At 42.4% G+C, this 21,216-nt stretch overlaps 1 protein-coding gene and 1 long non-coding RNA gene across 6 annotated transcripts in view; one reads left to right on the top strand and one right to left on the bottom strand.

Annotated features, from left to right (window-relative positions):
- Positions 1-21,216, top strand: part of LOC126994962 (uncharacterized) — a 139,385-nt gene that overhangs the window by 45,965 nt on the left and 72,204 nt on the right. The gene's annotated exons all lie outside the window — the stretch shown is intronic.
- Positions 12,353-13,475, bottom strand: LOC126994963 (uncharacterized). Its single transcript, XR_007749757.1, has 3 exons — positions 13,236-13,475; positions 13,055-13,106; positions 12,353-12,490 (listed from the first exon to the last, which is right to left on the bottom strand). It is a non-coding gene; the product is annotated as an uncharacterized LOC126994963 (long non-coding RNA).

Genomic DNA, 21,216 nt, shown 5'->3' with positions numbered 1-21,216 from the left:
TTCACTGGTATGCTTGTATATAACTCAATTCACTCTATATAGTTGTATGTTGTTAAGTGATCTCTGTGTATGGGGATTACATCCTTTAAACTAGCAAAATATTACGCCAAATCTTACCTCTTGAGATATTTATATAACCTTGACCACTGGTATGTTTGTATAAGTAACCTCAATCTACTATATGTCGTAATATGTTACTGTGATCTCCAGGGACGTGCAGGCGAATTTAGAGGGCAGTTGCTCAAACTCTGAAAAGGGCGTCTCCACACACACACAAATCAGTAAATAACAACAATAACAAAACACCCTTAACAGGCTTTGCACTTTATGCATTAATTGCCTGTATTAACATACAAATACAAAACAAAAAAATTGTGCACTTGAGCTCACTATTTCTAGGTAAATTGGAAAAATAAACTTGCTTACTTCCATATACATATTTACATATGATATGCTGACAGTGCAAACGTTCAAAAGAGGAGTAAGGCTCCTTATTGGGAGCTGTCAACAAAATCTTCAGGACTCGTTTGCTTTCTATTTCCTATGTCCTTCTCATGGCCAGGAGGAGGAGTGACAGTCGCCTTGACCACAATCTGGATTTCTGAGCCTGGTTTTAACTAGCTTAAGCTTCTGAGAAGGACCTTTCCACTGTTGCTGTGGAGACTGGCAGATGGCATAGATTTTGTCATTTGAATAGGTGGTGGGTGATGTCTGCATGTTTTCTGAACACTTCAGCATGGCTGTCACTGTCTTCTGACACTTGTAAGCTGCATGAGACCCTCTGAGTTCAGTTTCAGATTGGCCTCTTTCACCCTGAAGCCCAGAAGGTACAAAGTGCAAGGTGCTGTGTCTTCACTTGGGCTGCCACTGACATCCACCTACTCCTTTCTGGATCAGTGAGTCTCTCAGTACGACATCACTATTTCTCGAGCCCTCCTTCTCCATAGAATCGTTTTTCAAGCTCTTGTCTCGTCTGTCCAAAACGTGGGTACAGTCTTCCTCAGTACTCCTCCAAGGTCTGAGCTTCATCATTCAATGTAAAGATTTAGAGGTGGCGAGGCTCATTTCACCCGGTCAACTGTATAATATGGGATCTATAGGTTATCATAGCCTCTAGGATCCTTAACTCACCAGCTGTTATGTGCAGCACATGTTATCGAATACATTAACTATACAAAATACGGTAAATATGGGGAGTTTTACCCCTGCGAGGGACGTGGTGAAGGCGTTGCGGACGGTCGCGGGGAAGCGGGACTGCACGTTATGAGGGACGCTTCGCACGTTTTGCGGGAATGAATTAATTAGCTGATAGTTAATATTGTAAGCCAAATGTGAGAAAAGAAGAAAATAATTTTAGATTGATGAATACTATATTAAATAGGTAATTTCAGTAATAATGTTTTATGTTAAGTGAAAGATTACTTGGTTACTTTTGCAACAGTTAATTAGAGTGGAGGGTAAAATAGAAAACGGGGACTATAATAACGTCCCTGAGGAAATAATATTAGAAAAATACAATATTCGTAAATATTTTTCTAGAAGGGCAACATCAAATAGAAGGGCAAAACAACAAAACGTCCCGTGACTTATGTATATGAAGACTAACCTTTTAAACTAGCAAAATATAAGGTACACCAACCTACTTTGAGATGTTTTTATGAGTAACCTCAATTAACCCTCGTATGTCGTATGTTACCTTTGACCTGCAAGGCATAGAGAAGATTGTCATTTAACTAGCAAAATATAAGTTACGCCAACCTTACTCATGAGATGTGTTTGGCAAGTAACCTCATTTGCTATGGTTACCTTTGATCTGTATGTGTTAGGGAAGATTACGTCATTTAAACTGGATGGAATATAATTTGTCAACCTTACCTATGAGATGATTGTATAAGTAACTTCAATTCGGTTAATTTTCTGATCTCTGTACGTCGAGGCAAGGTTATCAGCCCAAAGACTCACTTCGCCGTTTGCTTATTTCTTGCTCCTTACGTAGACGTACATTACGATCCTTGTACGCTGTAGGATTTGTGTTGTGGAGAGGAAGTATTGCTGCAGGGACTTGAAGTTGTGAGGAAGTGTCATATAGGACTCAGGTTGTGAGAGAAGTATTGCTGGTGGACTTGTGTGTTGTGGAGGAAGTATTGCTGTAGGCCTTTGTGTTGGAGAGGAAGTATTGCTGTAGGATCTGTGTTGTGGAGAGGAAGTATTGCTACAGGACTTGTGTTGTGGAGAGGAAGTATTGCTGCAGGGACTCAGGGCTGTGGAGAGGAAGCATGCTATAGGACCTGTGTTGTGTGGAGAGAAGCATGCCAGGTGACTTGTGTTGTGACAGACAAACAAACATAATATAATCTTATAACGGAAGTAAGAGGCAATATAAAAATTGGCAACAGTTTGTCAGAAAGTACCTTATTTTTAACCTCTGACCGTGGATTTCACAAGAAGACATCAAGTCAGGGAGTGAAATAAATATGGCTGCTACAATGCAATGATGAAAATGTAAAAGTCTCTGCACCTTGGGAAGGGATATCCAGCACACCAATACCACATGGGAAACACTCCACTATCAACCACAGAATCAGAGAAAGACCTGGGAGTGTATGTTACCAGGCTACCAGTGAAGGAATATCCAACATACCAATACCACATAGGAAACACTCTACTATCCACCACAGAGGCAGAAAAAGACCTGGGAGTGTATGTTACCAGGCTACCAGTGAAGGGATATCCAACATACCAATACCACATAGGAAACACTCTACTATCCACCACAGAGGCAGAGAAAGACCTGGGAGTGTATGTTACCAGGCTACCAGTGAAGGGATATCCAGCACACTGATACCACATGGGACACACTTCACTATCCACCACAGAGGCAGAGAAAGACCTTAGAGTGTATGTTACCAGGCTACCAGTGAAGGGATATCCAGCATACCAATACCACATGGGAAACACTCCAATATCCACCACAGAGGCAGATAAAGACCTGGGAGTGTATGTTACCAGGCTACCAGTGAAGGGATATCCAGCACACCCATACCACATGGGAAACACTCCACTATCCACGACAGAGGCCGAGAAAGACCTGGGAGTGTATGTTACCCAGGCTACCAGTGAAGGGATATCCAGCACACCAATACCACATGGGTAACACTCGACTATCCACCACAGAGGCAGAGAAAGACCTGGGAGTGTATGTTACCAGGCTACCAGTGAAGGGATATCCAACATACCAATACTACATGGGAAACACTCCACTATCCACCACAGAGGCAGAGAAAGTCCTGGGATTGTATGTAACCAGGCTACCAGTGAAGGGATATCCAGCACACCACTACCATGGGTAACACTCCACTATCCACCACAGAGGCAGAGAAAGGCCTGGGAGTATAATTATGTTACCAGGCTACCAGTGAAGGGATATCCAGCGCACCAATACCACATGGGAAACACTCCACTATCCACCATAGAGGCAGAGAAAGGCCTAGGAGTGTATGTTACCAGGCTACCAGTGAAGGGATATCCAGCACACCAATACCACATGGGAAACACTCCACTATCCACCACAGAGGCAGAGAAAGGCCTGGGAGTGTATGTTACCAGGCTACCAGTGAAGGGATATCCACCACACCAGTACCACATGGGAAACACTCCACTATCCACCACAGAGGCAGAGAAAGGCCTGGGAGTATAATTATGTTACCAGGCTACCAGTGAAGGCAAAAGCCGTGCCAATTGCAGCGGACGGGTTAAGAAATATATATACATACAACATTTTGAATTTTTTTTTTTTTCTTACATGTGGCCTACAGCGCCGGTAGGCTAATCCATATGAGCCTGATGGTCGGCCCTAGCCCGTCATGGCGCAGGCAATTGTGGTGCCTTTATTATTATTGGCTCATGCTGCCCCCCGGAGCTCATTCTTGATTCCACTTGTGCTGCAGAGTTTCTTCTAGAGTCTGGGTTGATAGGTGGTCTTCAGGACAGCATGTGGGTAGTCTTAGGCCACTCGGCGGTGACTGAAAAATCCCAGGTGGTTAGCGGCGGATTCGAACCATCATGGACAACGCACCGAATGCGAGGCTGGCACGCTAACCACTCAGCCACCACCTCCCCTGAATGCATGCCTACATTTTTTTTATGGTAAAGGAAACAGCTGAGGGCAGTAAATGAAGCAGGAGTCACATCACGGCAGCCATTATAAATAAAATTCGCCTGTTCCGCTAATGGGCTGGGGCCGTCCAAGAGGGCCTACTGGTGCTACAGGCAGACAGGGGATAGACAGGAAGCTGATGAGAAAATAGAATTCCCAAACCAATTCTGGTGTGTGTCTGTATGCATGTGTGTGTGTGTGTGTGTGTGTGTGTGTGTGTGTGTGTGTGTGTGTGTGTGTGTGGAGTAGAAGAAACAAACAAAAAACATAGACCAATAGTTACATTAGGAAGACATACTCAATAAGGAAAAAACTTATTCATGGAAACCAACAAGGAAAGGTTAGATACTGAGGAAGGGAGGAAGAACAAAGGGGTGGAATAAGATAACATGTGCTTGTGTGCTTAGAACTGAGTGTTGGAAGATCAAGACAGGAAGGAAGGGCATGATTGCAGGCTGCTGGAAAATACAATACAATACATTACGATAGATTACAGTATGGAAAGTATGTACCTACCTCTAATAGTACATACTGAGGATGATATGTAGCTACTTCTTCCATCCTCACAATTAATACAGGAAGGAAAGGCATGATTGCAGACTGCTGGAAAGTACAAAAAGATACATTGCAATAGATTACAATATGGGATAATAGTGTAGCTACTTCTAATAGTATATACAGAGGATGATATGTAGCTACTTCTTCCATCCTCACAATTAATACAGGAAGGAAAGGCATGATTGCAGGCTGCTGGAAAGTACAAAAAGATACATTGCAATAGATTACATCATGGAATAATAGTGTGTAGCTATACTAATACAGAGGATAATATGTAGCTACTTCTTCCATCCTCACAACGAAGGCAGCATTTCCAGACAGTAAGTAACAGCATAATCGCAAACCTCTGGAAGATACAAAGTGACACAAAGTGAAAACATAATTGGAAGCTGCTGCTGGAAATTACGAAAAGGACATTACGAGATGAAACACAACAGACCAGCGTGCTTCCTCCTTCCTCTGAATTATGGCAAAATCTCTTGGACAGGAACAGAAAAGAAAATGACAAACTGCTGGAAAAATACAAAGAACTACTGGGAAAGAAATGGACGCAAGGTGATAGATTATGTTACGAAATGGGGAAATAATGCATGAACTAACTGTCCCTTCCCCTGAATAGACAGACATAAGCAAATGCCAAGGAAATAAAAAGACACTAGACCAGTGGCTCCCAAACTTTCACATGATGCCCCTATTGATTTATAAGAAATCCTCCGCCCACATCATTTGTTACTCCTTCATGTGTGAGTGTGTGAGTGTGTGTGTGTGTGTGTGTGTGTGTGTGTGTGTGTGTGTGTGTGTGTGTGTGTGTGTGTGTGTGTGTGTGTTTATTTCTAGCAAAACTGCAATTTTTGGCAGATGGAATCACTCACTCTCTATAACTAGCTCACGCCCCCCAAGGAGGCATGCCCCCAGATTAGAACCACTGCACCAGACGATAGATTGTCACGAAATAGGGCAATATGTGGGGTCATCAGTGCAGGTGTGGGGTCATCAGAGCAGGTGTAGGGTTGGCAGGGCAGGTGTGGGCCCATCAAGGATTATTGTCAGGACAGGTGTGGGGCTGTCACGGCAGGTGTGGGACTGTCAGGGCAGGTGTTGGGCCGTCACGGCAGGTGTGGGACTGTCAGGGCAGGTGTTGGGCCGTCACGGCAGGTGTGGAACTGTCAGGGCAGGTGTTGGGCCGTCAGGGCAAGTGTGCGATCGTGAGGGCAGGTGTGGCCGTGTAGGGCCGTCATGGCAGGTGTGGGACTGTCCAGGCAGGTGTGGGACCGTCATGGCAGGTGTGTGACTGTCAAGGCAGGTACGTGTTGGGCGGTCATGGCAGGTGAGGGGCCAACGGGGCAGGTGTGCGATCGTCAGCGCAGGTGTGGGGGCATCAGGGCAGGTGTGGGGCCGTCATGGCAGGTGTGGGACTGTCAGGGCAGGTGTTGGGCCGTCAGGGCAAGTGTGCGATCGTCAGGGCAGCTAGGTGTGGGGCCATCACGGCAGGTGTGAGATCGTCAGGGCAGGTGTGGGGCCATCAGGGCAGGTGTGGGGCCGTCAGGGCAGGTGTGGGGCCATCAGGGGAAGTGTGGGGCCATCAGGGTAAGTGTGGGGCCATCAGGGCAGGTGTGATCATCAGGGCAGGTGTGGGCCCATCAGGGCAAGTGTGAGGCCATCAGGGCAGGTGTGATCGTCAGGGCAGGTGTGGGGCCATCAGGGCAGGCGTGGGGCCATCAGGGCAGGATTGGGGCCGTCAGGGCAGGTGTGGGGCCGTCAGGGCAGGTGTGGGGCCATCAGGGCAGGTGTGGGGCCATCAGGGCAGGTGTGGGGCCGTCAGGGCAGGTGTGGGGCCATCAGGGCAGGTGTGGGGCCATCAGGGCAGGTGTGGGGCCATCAGGGCAGGATTGGGGCCATCAGGGCAGGTGTGGGCCCATCAGGGCAGGTGTGGGGCTGCCAGGGCAGGCGTGTGCATGGGGCCGTCAGGGCAGGCGTGTTGCCGTCATGGTGCCTTCCTGTGGTCAGACCGTCAGGGGCCGTCTGTCTTGCCCATAATTCCGCCCCAACCTTACCTATGACACACACCCGTGTAAGGCATTGTGCTGCCAAAACATGTGTGTGTATTGTACGCAGGAAATGACGACCCCCCCAACCTTACGTACCCTTATACCCGTATAATGCACTGCACTGCCAGATTCGTGTTGCCTTGGGTACCTGGCTATACAGTAACCAGCAGATAACATTATTTCGTCTGATGTGGAAATATATTTACAAGTTGTATCGTTTGTGGTCCAATGTAGCGTGTTTGAGGCTCGTGTGTGTAGCGGAATTATAAAGTTCCAGATGGCAACGCTGCCAGGTGACAGGTTAGCTTTGAATGCACCAAGGTATGCGGCGGTGGAAGCTTTGAGGGGTGATATATGGGGTGGAGCACCTTTAGGGAAAGATTTAGGAAGGCTACCCTTAGATACAAAGTCAGACTGGAATGAATGGATGACGCGAGGCTGGCACGGAAGGTTTACTTGTGGAGTGTGCATGAGAGCAAATGGATTAAGAACTGCATGAGAATGGTTGGTGACAGTGGTATGCGAGTCAGGTGGGTGAGCAGAGAGGAAGGGAGGCGTTTCTTTGAATGGAAAATGACTGACAGCAACAGTGAGGATCTAGAATGGGATGCGAGAAAGTGGAAGAGAGATAGACAGTGCAGTGAAAGGTGACGGTCTGAGGAGGTGGAAGCATGCGATGGAGCGAAAGACTACTTTGGAGTGGTACAGGGAAAAGGAAGCCCCGCAGTGTGTCAGCTGGTATGATGGAAGCCTGGGTGGTGATCTTCTCTTCCAAGCTCGAGCGCAGTGTATGAATGTGAATGCAAGAAATTACAGGTGGTCTGAGTCCGCAGCAAAGTGTGTCAGATGTGTGACAGGGGTGTGGATGAAACTGTCGTGCATGTGATACTGGTGTGTCGGAGGTACCGGAGAGAAAGGACGGAGATGATGAGGGTGGCACTGAGTGAGATGGGCTGGGATGTGAATGGGAGGATTGCAGGAACAGAGAGGGAATGGATGCTGCTGCTGCTGGGACTGAGTGATGAAGCAAATGATGGAATTATAGAAGCCATGAAGAGTTTTCTGGAAAAGATGTGGTGTGCAAGAAATAGGGAATTGGAAGATGTGTAATGGATACTGCTTGTGTTTTTTTATTTTTACAGGTTGTGTCGATGCGAAGGCCTGACTCTCCAACGGGTCACCTGTACAGCAAGAGCAAGAGCAAGAGAGCACACGCCGCATCCCTTCTGGCCCTGCCCAACCAGCCCCCTAAAACACCCCAGAAGAAGAAGACGACGAAGGCTCCACACCCACGGGCCAGCGCTGGGGACCTGCTGGCCAGCGACACCTCAGCCCCAACACTGCCAGGACAACACCTCCACCACTGCCGCCGGAAGTCTTAACCTTCTCATGCAGCAGAAGTCAGTAGCTGTCCTGCACAAGACAGGCCGCCCTCCACTCATAAGAACATAAGAACATAGGGAAACTGCAAGAGGCCGGGTGGCCTACACAGGGCAGCTCCAGAATCCCCCCCACTACTCACGATGGGTGAGGTGTAGTTACAGGGGTTACAGGTAGAGGCTTGATCCTCGTTATACCGGCGGTACTAGGCACGCATCCAGTACCCCGTCACCCTACTGCACCCACACCTCACTGCCACCTGTCGTCCTCGTCCATGTAGCTATCCAGGGTTAAGATTCGTTTTAGGTCCGTGCCAGTATCTCATTACCTACCTTATGAAACATCAGTATCTCTTCATATATCTTTTCTACAAACATTCAACAGTCATGGAAACGCCTTGAAAATCCAATTCAAGGACTTTTTTTTTCTCTTGAAAATAGGGGATAATGTTTACGGAAGCGCGTCGCCTCCTCTGGCGACGGTGCAGCCGGTGTTGCGATAAATACCTCCTCGCTGAAATAAGTCACATATACATGTGGGGGGGGTCGAGGGGGGCGCAGCCCCCCCGTTAGTAGGTCGTAAAGTTTGGTTGGAGTAGTTTAAATATGCTCCCTGACCCTAAACCCTCTGCGAGCTATTTTACGGCTGCGGCGGCTGGAGCGTCGCCGCGGCCAGCACCAGGGCCCGTATTCTACATAGTGCTTATGGTCGACCATAACTAACCGTCATAGCTAACAGAATTTATGACCGTCAGTAGAATGACCGTCAGAAGTCTTCTTCTTCTTCTTCTTGTCGTCGGCCATAGCGCAGTAAATCAACAACACCGTGAGCCGCTAGAACGCACGGCTCACAATTTGTTAACTTTAAATTTATGGAATATAATATATTATTGACATCATTTTCTTTGATTTACATTATTTTGACCTCATATTACGACTTTTGGGGAAGTTAGAAATGGTAAAATAGAAATTCGTTATGAGAAAATGCGCTGAAACGTATTCCCGTTGAAAAGTGTGTAAACAAATGTACCGCCCTCTCAGCTGTTCGGCAGTGTTTACTCACGGCATGGATCCTCAACCTAAACGTCAAAGGAAGGCTAACTGGGGAGACGACGAGTCTCTCCAGCTGGCTATGTTATACAGGGACGAAGTCCACGTTTTGAAGAGGAACTTCAAGACGGTTGGTGTTTCCAACCAAAAGAAACACGATGTCTGGACGAAGATTACGGCCGACCTGAATGGACAGTTCCACCATGAGGACGGCCGTAGAGGTAAAGAAGCGATGGTTCACCATCACTTCTAAGTCAAGGATGAAGCTGAAGAACTTTCGAGATCATCGGAATGGAACTGGTAAGTAAGTTTTCATATATTAGCTTTAACTGATAAACACTCATTACACATTTTTTGTCTCATTCTGAGCACTTTGAATATTATATATATATATATATATATATATATATATATATATATATATATATATATATATATGGTAAATATTCATTTTAGTACCATGCCAGTATGTATGGGTAGGACACAAAGTAATGGGTTTAAACTGGATAAATTCAGACTCAACAGGGACATAGGCAAAAATTGGTTTACCAACAAGGCTGTGGATGAGTGGAATAGGCTTAGCAGTCATGTGGTGAGTGCCAATACAATTGTCACATTAAAAAATAGATTAGATAAATTCATGGACAGCGATACTAGGTGGGGTTAGATACACGGGAGCTTAGGGTCAAAGGAGCTGCCTTGTTTAGGCCTACTGGCCTCCTGCAGACTCGAACGTTCTTATGTTCATTACCTACCTTATGAAACATCACTAGCTCTTCATAAATCTTTTCTTCAAATGTTCAACAATCATGGAAATGCTTTCAAAATCCAATTCAAGGACTATTTATTACTATTTATTATTGAAAATAGGGGATAATATTGACGGAAGAGTAGCATCCTTTAGTGGTGGCCATGCAATGCAGCTGCAAAATATCTAGAGGGTTTAGGGTGGGAGAGCATATTTAAACTTCTACAACCGAACTTTACGACCTGCTAACGGGGGGGGCATCACCCCCCTCGACGCCCCCTTCTAACTTCTAACCAGAGCTAGTGATGTTTCATTTGGTAGGTAATGAATTACTGCACGGTACTAAAATGAGTCTTGTGTGTGTGTGTGTATATATATATATATATATATATATATATATATATATATATATATATATATATATATATATATATATATATATATATATATATATATATATATATATATATATATATATATATATATATATATATATATATATATATATATATATATATATATATATATATATATATATATATATATATATATATATATATATATATATATATATATATATATATATATATATATATATATACAAACATGGATATTTATAGAAGTATGTTGCAATACCCATACTTGTTGCCATCAACAGACAACTGCTTGATGGAAATCAATCACATTGAAATAGTTTTGTATTGAAAGAAACAGGATGCTATTTGCCATAAATTTTCGTTTAGTTGATATATATGGGTAAATCAGTTTAAGTTTGTAATGAATATTATGTAGAGTCCATTCTTACCCTTATTACTCGTACTTTCTTTCATCAGAGATGCCTGTAAGATAAAGTATGAAAGAGGAAGAAATGCTCCTTTCTGACACACACAACCTTGAATAGTGGTGGGAGTGCAGCAGCTATTTTTTTTTTATATAATTTTGTTTTACAACAAAGAGTTGGCTCAAGGGCAACAAAAAGTGTAGAAAAAAAGCCCACTAATTGCCACTCTCACAACAGAAGATACTATAGATTAGCCAAAAGAGGTGTCTTGATACACTCGTTGAGAGAGGTCAAGTTACAGGCAGGAGACAAAAACAAGTTTTATAACATCTCAGTAAAGTACCTGTCATAATCCACTTTAGCATTACATTCTGAGAAGACACTAATGTAATGCTTTAGTAGAAGGGGAAAAAAGCAAAAAATACATGAATTTTATTTTTCCCAGGTGGCGGCCCTCCACCCCTCCCTTGACCCCATTGATGAACTTGTCGGGGACGTTTTGGGGCAAGACAGCAAAGTCATCACAGGATTTGAGGAGATTGATGACCTTGGACATCAAAGGACTGTCGACATGTATGTATCTATTTGTTTAATTTGTGAAGTACACTCTTTAGTTCTATTCTTCTCATTTTTAAATATAGTCAGTTCTGCTTAGCAAAAGTAATAAAAGCCTGTCATTTGCTTCAACCAGTATGTTACAAAACACTAGAAACATAACTCATCACTTGGAAAGAACATATGAGAGATATATCTTTACTGTTGGAATAGATTGTTTAATTAAAGGCTTTAGTTCAAGTTAACTATACCTGCAGGTAACGTCAAAGCTACAGCAACTTCTGTCAATTGATGCAATCCTACCTTGGTTCATAGTACTTCTCAATTAAGGTGTATTCAATGAGTTCTTGGCCTACCTCAGAATGAGGAAAAATAGAGCAAAGGTTCACTCCACTTAATTTTTTTTATGTTTTAACGTAACCGCCTTTGAGTGTGATGCACTTCTCCAATCTCGTCTTCAATTTTGAAATTCTGTCCCTGAAGAATGGTGGGTGAATAACTTATGAAAAGTCACCTTGTAACTCAATAGAAAATGCTGAAAGGATGCCAGCCCATGCATTACTTGTTGGAACCTATACCAACATGTTACAGCATTGGCGGGCTCCTGTCTCCACTCCTTCTTTGTTAGGCCGAGAACTCATTGAATCCTCCTCTTAATATCAATCCCCTCAAAGATATGCAACTCTTCTAGACCTTATTGATTGTCGTTAATTTAGTATGAGTATGCCTTCCATTTCCATAACACTATGCCATATTTACTCCCTAGTATATGAAAGGAAAAAGATACCCTATGGCAGATCTGCATTAGTTTATAACTGCTCATTTGTACACCCATTTCATGACTTTATACATTACTTGCAGTGAAGACGCAGCAGAGCCAGCGAGCCAGCTCATTGTAGGTCAGGGAGGTGCTGAGGCACCAACAGTAATAGTGTGCCTGAGCCCACCCTGCAGCCACAGACTGAGGGGGGTGCCTGGGGAAGGTGCCAGCTGAGGATGATGCAGCAGCTGCTCAAGCAAGGTGGCAGCTGCTGAGGAGGAGGCTGTAGCTTCAAGAGCTACAGCAGCTGCACTGAGCTGGGGAGGAGGCTGCACGGGCCATGAAGGCAGCAGCAGAGGAGGTGGCGGCTTGTGCTCGGACCTTCACAGGAGCTGCAAGGGCGCAGGAGGCAGCTGCAAGGGCGCAGGAGGCAGCTGAAAGGGCACGGGAGGCAGCTGCCAAAGAAAAAGCGGAAGCCATGCGTCTTAAACAAATTTTGATCAAGTTACAAATTGAAAAGGAAAGGAAAAACAAATAATATACCTAATAAAAGTAGAAAAGGATGCACATAGTTCTATGATTGTGAAACCTTAGTTGTACTAATTTAATTATGCTTATGCAGGAATGATACAGTGTACAAATGCACTGGAAAAGAGATTAAAATGAATATGTAAAAAAAATGCAAAAAGAACACTAATGGAGAATAAAAAGGCAATGTGTAAAGAGCTAGGAAGGAAGGTGAGAAATGACTTTCAGAATAATAGGGAGATGTTCTTGAAGGAAGTGAAGGGAGCTTGAGAAAAGAATGAAAAGGTGTGTATGAACTATGAATGTAAAGGGTGTGAATAGGAATGTAATTGTAAGTGTGGAAGGTATAAGGAGATTGAAGGAGTACTATGAGTGTTTTTAGAGTATTGACAACAAAGAGGGGAATGTTAATTTGCAAATGTTTACAAAAGGAATATGGGTTATAATTGATTGATAGATTGATTACTTTATTAATGCAAGTGGAACAGTACCTTGGCATGTACTTGTCCAGTCGTGCTGAGGAACGGGTTTCAGTCTTCATTGCTAGAACGAAAAACAAATTAACTAGTAGGTAGTTTCATAATAATAATGATACAGAATAATGCAGATTCTTAAGAAATGAGTGTTTCCCAGATTCAATTCGAAAAACATATATATAAATATCCAACTTACTGGAAATGCAAGTTGCAGAATTCATCTCGATACAGGCGACCTTCATTCCGCTGACCAGCTGGAAGTGGCGGCACAACTTGCACACCTTCAGGTTGTGCCATGGCAAGATCCACTTCTTCAGCGTTAGGTTGAGCCGCATCGAGAGGAATGGGAATATTCCTGTCCTTGCAGATGTTGTGGAGCATGCCGCATACATGTATCAGCTTGCACACCTTCACCGGGGGAGTTACTCGGACCTCGCTGTGTGGGACATGAAAGCGGCGCTTGAGCTGTCCTATTCCCGTTCCACAACACTCCGTGTCCGTTTGTGGGCCCTAAAAGAAAATACAAATGATAATGGCAGTCAATATTAAGTACTTATGTTCCATTAACTATGGGTAAATTCACTACTTGCCATACCTAGCTTGACTAAATTTGACTTTGCTTGACTAAATTTGACTGTCCTTGACAATTTTTTTTCAGTTTAACCCGGTAGCAGCGGGGACCATGTTTCTTAACCCGAGAACGTCGACAGATCCTTTTTAGGGCTTTGACGAGTCGTGGCTGTGGTTATGAGAGGAGTACTCTAATATACATTCCATGCTCTTTTTTTAGTCTCAAAATGCAGAGTAATTTTGTCATTTCTCGGGCACTTCTCGGCTTTCCCATAGCCGAAGCCCACGGGTTAATGGTCCCTCCAGGCGAGAAAAATGAGAAAAAATCACCCCTCACACAAACCATTTCATAATATATATCAAAGCATTTGTGATCAGATTATGTATCATCTATTTTGAGGGGTTTATATCATGGCACAAATTTGGTCTGTCGCTGGTACACGGTAAAGCCACAAATTTGGCCCGTCGCTGTTACCGGGTTAATTACATTTTTTAAATTGAAATCTATTTTTAAAAATTTGAGTCAACTTTTGCAATTTGAAAGTCAAGTGTTTTAATTTAAAAGTCAACTTTTTAAATTTGAAGGTCAACTTTTTTACTAGGAAAATCAACTCTTTAAAATTCTGACAATTTTTTTTCATTTAAAGATCTTTTTCTTTAAATTTGAAGGTGCAAAGGTGTATTATTTTCTTTAAATCTGATGTACTTATTATTAACATCATTAATTATTATTTAAGCTGATATAATATGTGTATTTTTTGTTGCCAGTTAATCTAGGTTAGGTTGAGTTTTTTCCTGATTTATTTGCTATTTTCATTTTTTATTATTATTCTAAAATGAACCTAAATAATTAAGTTTTTTCGATCAGTCGAATCTTAGCCTAACCTATTATCCGAACTCTCTATATAATAGGTAAATGTTGTGATTGGCTCAGTTTGCTAATTGCACCTGGTAGTGCGTGGCATGTCAACTCTACAAAATTTTTAGCGGATCTCACGTTCAACATGTTTATTGTAAGAAACTATACTGATACCCAAAAGAAAAATAAAGACAATCTACTCACCTATTATGGCGTGACTGAGGTCAGGCAGAGGTCGCAGGTAAGGTGTCAGGAGCCATGGCTTGCTGGGATAGCCACTGTCTCCCAACAAGTGACTACCTGGTGGCAATGCCCTCTCCCGGAACAATTCTGCCACTCCATACCATTCAAAATACGTGCATCATGCACTGAGCCAAACCCGCTTCGCTAGGATATCCAGTATTCGATAGTTGGCATCGAATATGACCTGCACATTATCTGTGATATCCCTTGCGGTTGACAAACACGTCTTCCTCCTCCTTTGGTGCCACAATCCCTTACGTGTGTCCCATCAACGACACCAATAACCCGTGGAAAATTTGCAATGGTGAGGAAGTCTGCCTTGTTCGCCTCAGTAACGTCTTTGGGTGGTGGGAAAGCTGATGAACTGCTTGAGAATATTGACGTTTGCAAGGGCGTCAATGGTCTGAGTGATGGCTCTGCTGATGCTGGGCTGTGATGGGCGAGGTCGTCGGCTGCTACACATTTGCATTTTTCTCTCGTGGCAAGATACCGCGGTGTGATGATCACCTTCATCTCCGGGGTGGATGGGCTTCTCCTCTTGGTGTCACTTGACAGGCTTCCCTCACAAGATCAGTGGCGTACCAAAATACCTTCCTTGTCAAGTCTGTATCTCCTGATAAGCTCAGCATCGCTGAAACTCGTTCAATCGTCTCTTCTTGAAAAGGCTGGGGAGGCGTGTTGGCGTGGGGCTGCCATGTTGTGGCGCTTCTGACGGTCATAAGCAGAGTTATGACAGGGTGAACCCGACCTTAAGCGTCCAGCGCAATTTTATAGTCGTCCATAAAAGTTTATGGTCGACCATAAGAGTTTCTGACGAGTTATGTCTGAAATACGCCATTTGTTCCGCTTTATGACCGTCAGAGAAGAAGTTACTTAATGGTATGTAGAATACGGGCCCAGGGAGGCGGCAACTCCGTAAACATTATCCCCTATTTTCAAGGTAAAAAAAGTCCTGAATTGGATTTTTCAAAGCATTTCCATGACTGTTGAAGGTTTGTAAAAAGATATATGAAGAGATACTGAGGATTCTTAAAAGTAGATTATGAGATACTGGCACCGGGACCTAATACGAGATCTTTACCCTATCCAGTCTACTCTTAAAACAAGCTATCGTCCCTGCACTAACTATGTGGTTGCTGAGTCTATTCCATTCCCCACCACTCCTATTACTAAACCAATGCTTGCCTATATCTCCTAAATCTATACTTTTCTAATTTAAATCCATTACTGCGTAGTTCTATCCTGCTGGGTAATTCTCAGTACTTTACTTATATCGCCTTTGTTGGTAACCCTTGACCCATTTGAATACTTCTATCAGATCTCCCGCACTCTTCCGACTCTCTAGTGAATGTAAGTTTAGATGTTTCAGCCTATTTTGATATGGAGGTTCTCAGCTCCTGAATCATCTTGGTCATCCTCCTCTGAACTGAGTCTAGCAAGTTGATGTCCATTCTAGAGAGGCAGCTCCTTTGACCCTAAGGTCCGTGTATCTAACCCCACCTAATATCGCTGTTCATGAATTTATCTAGTCTATTTTTTGAATGTGACAATTGTATTGGCACTCACCACGTGACTACTAAGCCTATTCCACTCATCAGCACCCTGTTTGTAAACCAATTTTGCCTGTGTCCCTGTTGAATCTGAATTTATCCAGTTTAAACCCATTACTGTGTCCTATTACCCGGTTCTCTTACCAACAAAAACCTTATGAATGTCTCCTTTATTGAAAAAGCCCTTCATCCATTTATAAACCTCGATCATGTCTCCATGCACCCTTCGCCTTTCTAGAGAATGCAAGTTTAACTGTTTGAGTCTTCCTTGTACTGGCAAGTTTCTCAACCCCTGAATCATCTTAGTCATCCTCCTCTGCACCGATTCTAACATTTTGATATCCATTCTATAGTAGGTGACCAGAATCTGAACGCATAGTCAAGATGAGGTCTAACTATTCACTAAATATAGTTTGAGAGAGAGGCTTGGAGCTTTTATTGCTAACCCATCCATGAAATAATCCCAGTACCCTATTTGCCGGAGATTTCTAGCTTGAATGCATTGTGCCCCTTGGAGCCGAGATCAGAGCTCACTAAGACCCCTAAATCCCTCTCGCACCCAGACCTGCTTTTAGTGTAACTCATTTAAGCAAACTGGTTATGTGAGGGTTCTTCCTGCCTACACTCAGAATACTGCACTTCCCTACGGTGAACTCCATCTGCCATTTATTCTTAGTCGCCTGTCATACAATCCTGTTGAGTTCACCCTGGAGAATACCTAAGCGTCTAATGATCCGACTCAATTACTCTACCAATCTTGGTATCATCTGCAAATTTACTAACATCACTACCATAGCTGGGCACGATAACAGAAAACCTTATTCCGATAACCCGATAACTGATAATGAAAAACCTTAACGGTGATAACCGATATTGATAAATGGAGACACAAATATAGGCTTATAACGATACCGATATAAATCCACAATTCGATACTAGCTTGTGATAAGTCCGATAGGCGAAAACGATACTATATTGATATTTCAAATAAAAACATAGATGAATTCAAATTTTTCATTATCCGTATTTTAGAAAACTTACAAAACCACAAAACCACCGTTGACAACGTACATATGGGACTAGTAATACTAGAAGCGGCTTGAACCCGGTGTTGTGTTATTTAGGCTCCACCGTCAAAAACTGGGCGCTTTTGTTTCAAACACTGGTGCGCTTCGTGAACTGCGCATGCTCAGACCAGCAACCCGTGAACCTGTACAGTCTCACAAAGCTTTAAACCGTGATTAAGAGTTGCTGGAAGGCTGAATCAGACATACAGTACCACTACCACCATCCTCGCTGTTTCTAGAAGCGACACCGATCTGTCACAAGTTGTATTTATATGTACAGAGTGTGCGTTCTAGAAAACAGCGAGGATGGTGGTGATCTATGATTTAATTCAGCTTTCAGCAACTCTTAATGTGTTAAAAAGCTTTGTGAGACTGTACAATCTACACTTACTGGTCGGGTATCGCAGTTCACGAGAGACCAGTGTTTGAAACAAAAGCGCCAGCTTTTGGACGATGAACACCAAATAACACAACACAGGTGCCTTCAATACCATGGCATGCTCACAAACGAATATGGAATATCAAATTTGAGGCAGTGAATAATCATTTTTGAGGCCAAAATTAATGATTTTTCTCTTTAATATATTCCTTTTTGAGTAACATAAAAATAACCTAGTGTTTTAATTTTGATGATCTAAGTATGAAATCTCTTCACGAAGATATTTCATGTTCAATTTTTTCATACAACACCGGGCCACGCATGCACAGTAGGAGACAACGTTTTTTTTTTTCTGAGTAGGAAAAAGTACTAGCGATTATTGCTAGTTTGCTTACAAAAGTAACGAAGATACCGATATATATTTAAATAAGTAGCGGATGGCCGATAACCGACTTTGTTATCAGTGATAAAGTATCGAGATAACATCGCGATAGCAGCCACCTATGATCATTACTAATTCCTGTATCTAAGTCACTGATATAAATAATAAACAAAAGTGGACCTAATACCAAACCTTGTGGGACCCCACTAGTAACACATCCCCAGTCAGATCTTTTACCATTGATTTGCACTCTTTGCTTCCCTATTGCTAGCCACGCCTTGACCCAGTTCAAAACTTTACCCTCTACTCCGTGAGCCTGTAAGTTAAGCAAGTCATTGGTGAGGAACTTTGTCAAACACTTTACTAAAATCAAGATAGATTACATCATAATTTTTCATCTCTGTCAACTGCCTCAAATACTTTTATTGTAGAAGGACAAGAAGAGATTGGTGAGGCATGATACTACACACATGCGAACCCATGCCCATGCGTTGTGAATTAAGCTACGTTTCTAAATGCTCCAGATGTTCCTGGCTATTATGGACTCAGCTTCTTGCCTATAACGGTTCCATGTCAATTGAACCAGTGCCACTTGCACCAGTTACCACATGCACCAGTGCCAACTTTGAAACTAGTAGACAACTGAAACTAGTAGACAACTGAACCAGTGGTCCTATTGAACCAGTAGTCAACTGAACCAGTAACCATTTGGTGGCAGCGACTATCCAACCCAGTGCAACTTGAACGAGTGCAAACTGAACCAGTACTACATTTGAACCAGTACTATTTCAACTGTAGTGACCATCCTGAACCAGGTGGTCATCCGAACCAGTGGTCAACTGAACCAGTGGTCAGCACTGGAACTACAGTAGTCAAGTGAACCGCGGTCAGTTTTGAGACTAAAAAGGTCATTTGAACCAGTAGTTCATCTGAACCTGCTTTTCAGTGTAACCTGAACCAGTACTACTTGAACCAGCACTATTTCAACCAGTGACCATCTGAACCAGTGGTCATCTGAACCAGTGCCACTTGAACCAGTTTCCAAACTAGAACCAGTACTACTACTTGAACCGGTACTTCAATTCAACCAGTGACCATCTAGAACCAGTGGTCATCTTGGAACCTGAAAAAGTAACTCTCTTGGAACCAGTGCAAACTAGACAGTAGTACTTGAACCAGTACTATTTCAGCCAGTGACCGTGTAATATAATTTAACCCCTTTTTCGAAAGGCCGATGGTACTGGTACTCCGTTGTGTAAATCTTTCATTGCTAAGTGTAACTCGTTTATGTTAGCATCCTCCTGCACCAGCTAACCACACATACTGAATTAAAACAACAAATTATCCTAGGCTTTGCATTGAATCCAAAATGAAGAAATAACCCAGAACTTTGGTAATGAATTGAAGCTAAAAAATAACCCTAGGCTTTGTACTGAATTAAAAGCAAAAATAACTCCTAGGCTTTGTATTGAATTAAAGCAAGAAATAAGCTTCCAGGCTTTTCTTGTACTCGAATTAAAACAAGAAATAACCCTAGGTTTGTACTTAATTAAAGCAGAAATAATCCTAGGATTTGTACTGAATTTGTACTATTTCAGCTGTGCAACCGATGCACTGCTGGTCTCTAACCTTTTCGAAGGTCAGATGGTACTGGTGCTCACAGGTAACCCTTTTTCATTACAGGTGTAACCAACTCGTTTATGTTGTAGCAGCATCCTCCTGCACCAAAAGCTAAACCACGCTACTATGCAAAGCCATTTTTTATTTTGAGCTGGTCCCAGTCCTACGCGACACGTTAATGTTAAAAAGGGATACGTAGGACCTTTTTTTTTAGTTTTATATATATATTTTTATTTATTTATTTATTTATTTTTTTTACTTTTTCTTTTAGTTTTTTTTTCTTTTCCTAGCTTATAACAGTTTTTATATTTCCTTCTCTTGTTTTATTTATTTTTTATTTATTACTTTTTGTGAAATATTTTTTCACTTTGTGTTTGTAAAATGAAGTGGTGACCATTTTTAATGTATGGTTTCCAAGGAAATAAAAAATACAAGTTGAGTCACAAATAAATTCTTGCTGAATTTCATATATTTTACAGGAATAAAAAATACCCTGACATTGTGAGTAAACTAATTATATTTCAGATCTTGAAGAAAAATAAAGTTGAAGAAATATAAACAAAATGCAGTATAACGTTTGGTTACTCTAGTGTTAACAAAGGTAGAGCACTGTATATGGTTGCACAGCACTAAATCTTATTTTCTACCCAACAACTTCTGCATGTGGGCAATTGCTCCTCAAATGTCATTAACTTGTCAGACTTCTTCACTGATAAGATCTATCTTTAACTGCTAGTCTGTTTGCTAAAAGTACATATCTATTTCTTGGCCTCTCCGAGATTGACAGCTTGGGCATTTTGCATTGTTAGCTCAGAACTGCAATGTCTTTTCTGATACTCATTCATGAAACATCACATTGTTGGATGAGCACGCATAAAAGTGACTGAGCGACTATGAAACCCTTCCGTTTTTCATTAGTGGTTTTTGAATTTGCACATTTGGGCATCCTCGTAATAATTCCATAGCTGTTAGTTCCAAATCTTGGGTTCTTGCCCTTCCTCCTACTCGAGGTCCCGCGCATTTATGTAGATTCAAAATATGGTAATTAGGTCATTGCATTCAGCCTCATCTGGAAAAAGCAGCTCCCCAACTCTTCAAAGAAGACCTCAGTACTTCTTCATCAACTGGTACCAAAAGCAAGTGCTGGAAGGGACTTGACCAGTCATTGCAAAAATCATCGGTCTGTTTCATACCTGACCTTTTAATCCCAATTCATTTACCTTTCTTATCACAGACTGATTTAAATGAAAAGAAACATCCAGATACTCTTACTAGAGGAAACTCATTTTTGAAAAGCATTTATTGCCGCCAACTCAAAAAATCAAGTAAGATGATAGTAGAAGGGTTGAGACCTGGATGCAACATATTTAAAATTTCAATCATACGTGTGTATGTTTCAGCTGTTTTGTTGTGGCAAGAGAAATATATATACAAGGGGGATAGGAGTTTCCTATCTTCAAGTATGAATAGTATATACAACTGAAGAAAATCAATGGGGTAGTCTCAA

This window comes from Eriocheir sinensis, unplaced genomic scaffold, assembly GCF_024679095.1.
Source record: "Eriocheir sinensis breed Jianghai 21 unplaced genomic scaffold, ASM2467909v1 Scaffold939, whole genome shotgun sequence".
In the NCBI taxonomy this organism is placed as follows: domain Eukaryota; kingdom Metazoa; phylum Arthropoda; class Malacostraca; order Decapoda; family Varunidae; genus Eriocheir; species Eriocheir sinensis.
Note: the sequence above shows the minus strand (reverse complement) of the source record. Positions and strands in the feature narration are given on the sequence as shown.